Source organism: Octopus bimaculoides, chromosome 8 (genome assembly GCF_001194135.2).
Source record: "Octopus bimaculoides isolate UCB-OBI-ISO-001 chromosome 8, ASM119413v2, whole genome shotgun sequence".
NCBI classification, from domain to species: Eukaryota; Metazoa; Mollusca; class Cephalopoda; order Octopoda; family Octopodidae; genus Octopus; species Octopus bimaculoides.
Genome location: NC_068988.1, coordinates 84,166,246 through 84,172,281, shown reverse-complemented (window position 1 = coordinate 84,172,281; position 6,036 = coordinate 84,166,246). Strand labels below are relative to the sequence as shown.

Below are 6,036 nucleotides of genomic sequence, written 5' to 3'. Positions count from 1 at the left end.
TATATATATATATATATATATATATATGACACACATATACATACACACACACACATACATACATATACATACCCATGCATACACACACACACACACACACACACACCTGAGGCCTTCTTATTGCATATTAAACTTCTTAACCATCCAGTCATACAATGAAATGACATTAAATAAAACATCTACAGACTAATATGCTGACATCAGAAAGGGCAGCTATAGAAACCATGCCAAAGCAGACACAGGAACACAATGCAGTCCTCCTATTTGTCAGATCCTGTTAAGCCATGCAACCTATACCATCTTGGAAGACATGTTAAAAGATGAAATTACTAAGTCCAGGTAATGACAAATAGTGGGACTTACGGTTTTGATAGCAACTCTCCACTGAGAGACCCTCTAAGACAACTGAACCTGCTAAAAATAGCAGTAAATCTCTCTCAAATTACATCTAGCTGTCTGAAAAAAGGAAAGGCTACATGAGATAAGGCAACTCTGGATATCTTTGAGAAGACAAGATGATTACAGTTGGAATGTTTTGATCATAAATCTGGATGGTCAGAGCTAAACCAATGATTGTCAACCAATTTTTGCCTATGGACAACTTTGATTCCTATTTTACTCTACTGAACCTCCATAGCCATTCACTGTATGTATAAAAAAAGCTTACTGTATTTTTATAATTACATGTTAAGAATTCTATTAAAAAAATTTATATATTTTGAGTATTTTAAAAGTATAATCAATTTAACAAAATCCTACATAGACCTCAGTTGAGAACCACTAAGCTAAACAGTAACAAATAGAAGAAACTAAGTAAATTTTTAGATTTCCATTAGTTTCCAAGATGAACTTTTAATTGACCAACTTCTTGCTCTTGAAATTAACACATAAGCTGAATATTTTACTATTGCAGGCACCATAAGCACAACTGAATCAGTAGGGCACAATGTAACAAAATTGGACCTTTGAATTTTGGCAAGACAACAAATTGGTGCCTCACCACTAACTTTGATCCTTCATAACTTTCTGAAAAAAAATATATTCAAAATTTTGCAAGTGTATGTTTTTTAAGACAAAGATTACAATTACTTAGACTTCTTTCTTTCAAGAAAGAGTTTTAGATCACTCCTTCAACCTCCTCACTTTGTTTACTAACTCTTTAAAACTCACATTTTTAAATGACATTTTGCAGAAGTACATTTTCAAGAGTATAGATTACATGATGTTTTATGTTTCAAACACAAATCTAAAAACAGTGAAAAAAATACTAAATCTACAGAAATTGGTAGCAAGAAAGTCACAGCAGAGAACAGTTCAAAACTCCTCAAATATAAAATTTAAAAAACCACCTTCTGAATTTTATCAACATAACTGTAACCTCCACCCTTAAAAACATACATTAACCAAATTTTACATAAAAGTAAGCATTTTCAGGAAGTTATGAGGAACCAAAGTCAGAAGGGAATACCAAACTGTAGTTGTGCCTGAGAGAGAGAAAGAGAAGGATTGCTCCTGGTATTGGATGAAAGATAAAGTTAGGTGCCATCTAAATTCAGATGCAGAAACCTAATACTACAAAGCGTTCTATTAATTTTCCACCATTGATTGTCGTAATTGTAACCTATTTCCACTAAAGATTAAATAAAAAGAATTGAATGAATACATTCAGATGTAAACCAATTCTTAAAAGACTAAATAGTTTGTCGCCAAAAAAATACACAAGGACTTTAATAAATATGTACACACAGAGAGACACATATGTGCACAACATAATATTAGATGTGGTAGAAAATAAATAACGTAAACACATTCCTTCTATGCTTTCGATGAACAAAACAAAGAGAGTCTCCTGACGAACCGTTTCGAAGTTCATCGACTGCTCTTCAGAGGAGACGTATTTGATTTCCTTTCGCAATCGATGGCATAAAATATTCAACTACTATATAAAGGAGTTTGGAAGTAAGCTATTTCCGTGAATAGTTTAATTCGCATATTTATGCTTTAGACAGCTAGTCATTAACTTCACAATATATATTTTACGAACAGCGCAGCGTGAATTAGAAAGAATGACATTAAATTTAAATATTAAAGAGCCTCACTGCATGAAATTATATAACATCAGTTGAAGTATTATCTGGTGATTTCCGTTCAAAGCGACCTTTGACAAGAAAGAATTTGCCTTCCTCTTCACGGGCCCCTACCTGTCGGTGCAGAGTTGTCTGCAGGCGGCAAGTCAACTTGCTTGGGGGCTCCGATGAGGGGGACTAATTTCTTAAATTGTAAGAGGTTTGTAACTTCATATTTTGTAATTCACAGGATGAAGTACTTACAGACATCAACAATTTTGAGGACTAAAGTTTTATTTTAAGACGTGTAAAAGCTTCGTTTAAATTGTAAGAGGTTTTTAACCTCATATTCTGTAATTTACAGGAGAGAACATTGTTTTAGGGAGACGAGCGCCACATGTCTCCCTCATTTTATCATTTAATTTTATTATCATTCATCTCATTAATGTACTAGTCTAGCCCGCAACTGCTTCTTCTGTGTAATACCCTTGTGGCAAATCATATGAAATAAACTTGTAGTAATGGAAATATGTTCAACTGCGTGTATGGAGGTATGTGCACGAAAAGGAAAAAGAAGAGATGATGTCAGTGTCCTACAATATTTAAAACTATTTCTCTAAAGTCAAATGTGAAATAATAGAAGATAAATAAGTTGGTTAGAATTCATCCCACAGCAATTACTTGTCTGTTTAATTGATTGTGTGTGTGTGTGTAGTTGTCAAACGCCTGCAACAAACAAGTTTTGAAAAGTTGTGAAGTTTGCAGTCAAATAATAAAGGGTTTTTGAAATCATAAACTGGTCTTAAATAATAGTTATCTTGTTTTAAAGAGACTTTTTGTGTTGAAGAAGAATTTCTCTAAGGATAATTCAGTGTCAGAAACTTAAATACTATGTTCGGAAGTGTGTATGTGTGAGTGAAATACTGTATTTTATCATGATACAAGGCATAACAACATTTAGTTTCAATTATCTTGTTGAGATAATTGTATTCGCCTTCTTAAAAGTATTCCCAATGTATCTGCTGTACATTCAACGTTTCTCGGTTTTCACAATTGTTTTCCTAATTTATTTTTATATATATTTTGACCACATCGAAATATAACTCATTAAGGCAGATATAAACTTTTTAAAATGAATTTGTTTTTTAAATATAACTTTTTAGTCCTTAATCATTAATTTAGAGACTATTTAGTACTTCCCTACTTTATTCAGATGGGATTTTCTTTCACGGAGAGAACTACACACACACAAAATAGTGTGTGTGTGTGTATATATATATATATATATATATACACACACACACACACAGACACGAGTTAACCCAATTTTTCTAGACAAACCTGAATTCTTTTTGAACTTTTCTCCCGAGTTTTAAAATAAAAACAATTTTGATTAAACCATATGCTGAAGTAAGTACTAATACACTTTTTAAGAACTATCTTTTGTATTCCAAGTGTCGCCTATTATGTGTGTTTATATATATATATATATGTATATATATATATATATATATAAACACACACACACACATACGGAAAATATTCCTGAAATATTTTATTAAAGGATAAGCCTTACCTTAAAGACAATGAATAGACTTTTTCTTTACGATTCCTAATCTGATAAGGCATTAACCACAAATATTTCACAGCCAAGATATGTGTGTGTATGGAACCATCAGACATTGGAATACCTTTGATCATAAATCAACCTGATCAAAGTTGACTGAGGTTTAAACAACATTAAAAAGTTATTTTTTAAAGCACAGGTTTACTACGTTATACATTTTAAAGAAAAAAAGAAAAGTGGAATATTATATATATATACATATATATATATATATATATATATATATATATATGTGTGTGTGTGTGTGTGCGTGTGTGTGTGTGTGTAGGATAAAGATCAGTAAGTTACTAATACAGAAACTGTTATACATTTTTCCCTTTCTTGTTCAGACAAAGATAGAAATATACAAAATGAGTTGCTTCAACTTTTAAAGCAATTATCTTCTACTCACCCAAGTTAACACATTCTGTGTACATGTTGCTCACTGTTTTGCCACGGACGAAGCAGAAATTATGGTATTCCCGACGATAAAATATATATATAGAAGTGTTGGAATCAGATAAGGTATTAGCAAGATATGTATGAACTTCTTTTAAGAACGATGATAGATAAAGTTGCCTTGACTTTTATGAAAGAGAAGAGACGAAAAGTTGTTACAAGTTTGTTATTCCTGAGAGAGTTCTCAATAAGTCGAGTGGGAGTTTGAGTACTTGTTAACAGCTGTAATAGCAGCAGGAGCTAGCAGCTGAAATGTACAACAGTGTGTGTGTGCACGAAACTATATATTCATTTTATCTTTTACTTATTTCAGTCATTGAAATGCGGCCGTGCTGGTGCACCGCCTCGAAGGGTTTAGTTGAATAAATCGCCTCCAGTACTTATTTTTTTTCAGACCTGGAATTCGTTCTGTTGGTCTCTGTCTTTGTCGAGCCGCTAAATTAATGGGATGTAAACAAACCAACACTGGTTGTCAAGCAGTGGCGGAGACAAACTCAAACACACACACACATGTATGTATATATGTATATTTTATTCTTTTACTTGTTTCAGTTATTTGACTGCGGGCATGCTGGAGCGCCGCCTTTAGTCAAGGAAATCGATCCCAGGACTTATTTTTTGTAAGTCTAGTACTTCTTTTATCGGTCTCTTTTGCCGAACCACTAGGTTGCGGGGACGTAAACACACCAGTATTGGTTATCAAGCGATGGTAGGGAAACAAACACAGACACACAAATGTATATATATATATCATCAGCATCATCATCATCGTTTAACGTCCGCTTTCCATGGGTTGGACGATTTGACTGAGGTCTGGCAGGCCAGAAGGCTGCACCAGGCTCCAATCTGATCTGGCAGAGTTTCTACAGCTGGATGCCCTTCCTAACGCCAACCACTCCGAGGGTGTAGTGGGTGCTTTTACGTGCGACCAGCACGAGGGCCAGTCATGTGGTACTGGCAACGGCCTCGCTCAAAAGGTGTTTTTTTATGTGCGACCTGCACGGGAGCCAGTCCAGCGGCACTGGCAATGACCTCGCTCGAATGATTTTCTAACGTGCCACCAGCACAAGTGCTAGAAGGCAATGCTGGTAATGATGACGCTCAAATGGTGCCATTTACGGGCCACCAGCACGGAAGCCAGACAGCTGCTCTGGCAATGAAGACGCTCGGACAGCGCCGTCAAATCTCCACTGGTGCAGGCGCCAGCCATCGGGTATGGTTCAATTTCGATTTCGATTTCACTTGTCCCAACAGTCTTCGCAAGCATAGTTTAGTGTCCAATTAAGAGGAGGTTGGCATGGGTGCCAGTCATAGGATTCGGTGCGATTTCAATTCCAGATTTCAAAATTTCAAAAATTTCAAAATCACTTGCCTCAACAGGTCTTTGCAAGCAGAGTTTAGTGTCCTATGAAGTAAAGATACGAATAAGTGACCTGGCCACACTTCTGGCAGAGGTCACAGCTTATGCTCTCACTTGGCTTGCCGGGTCTTCTCACGTACTGCATATTTCCAAAGGTCCCGGTCACTAGTCATTGTTTCGGTGAGGCCTAAAGTTCGAAGGTCGTGCTTCACCACCTTGTCCCAGGTCTTCCTGGGTCTACCTCTTCCACAGGTTCCCTCAACTGCTAGAGTGTGACACTTTTTCACACATGTTCATACCAGCGCAGTCGTCTCTCTTGCACACCACAACTGATGCTTCTTAGGTCTAACTTTTCTCTTAAGGTACTTACACTCTGTCGAGTATGCACACTGACATTACACATCCATTGGAGCATACTGGCTTTGTTTCTTGCGAGCTTACGCATGTCCTCAGCAGTCACGGCCCATGGTTCACTGCTATGTAGCATGGCTGTTCATACACATGCATCATACAGTCTGCCTTTTACTCTTAGTGAGAGGCCCTTT

The 6,036-nt window shown here is 36.0% G+C and overlaps 1 protein-coding gene across 1 annotated transcript in view; it reads right to left on the bottom strand.

The window, feature by feature from the left end:
- LOC106874006 (focal adhesion kinase 1) overlaps window positions 1-4,356 on the bottom strand; it is a 242,624-nt gene extending 238,268 nt beyond the window's left edge. The window contains exon 1 of the mRNA XM_052970233.1: window positions 4,085-4,356. The gene's annotated coding sequence lies outside the window, so the exon portion shown is untranslated. The remainder of the gene's footprint in view (window positions 1-4,084) is intronic.
- Between the last annotated feature and the right edge of the window lie 1,680 nt (window positions 4,357-6,036).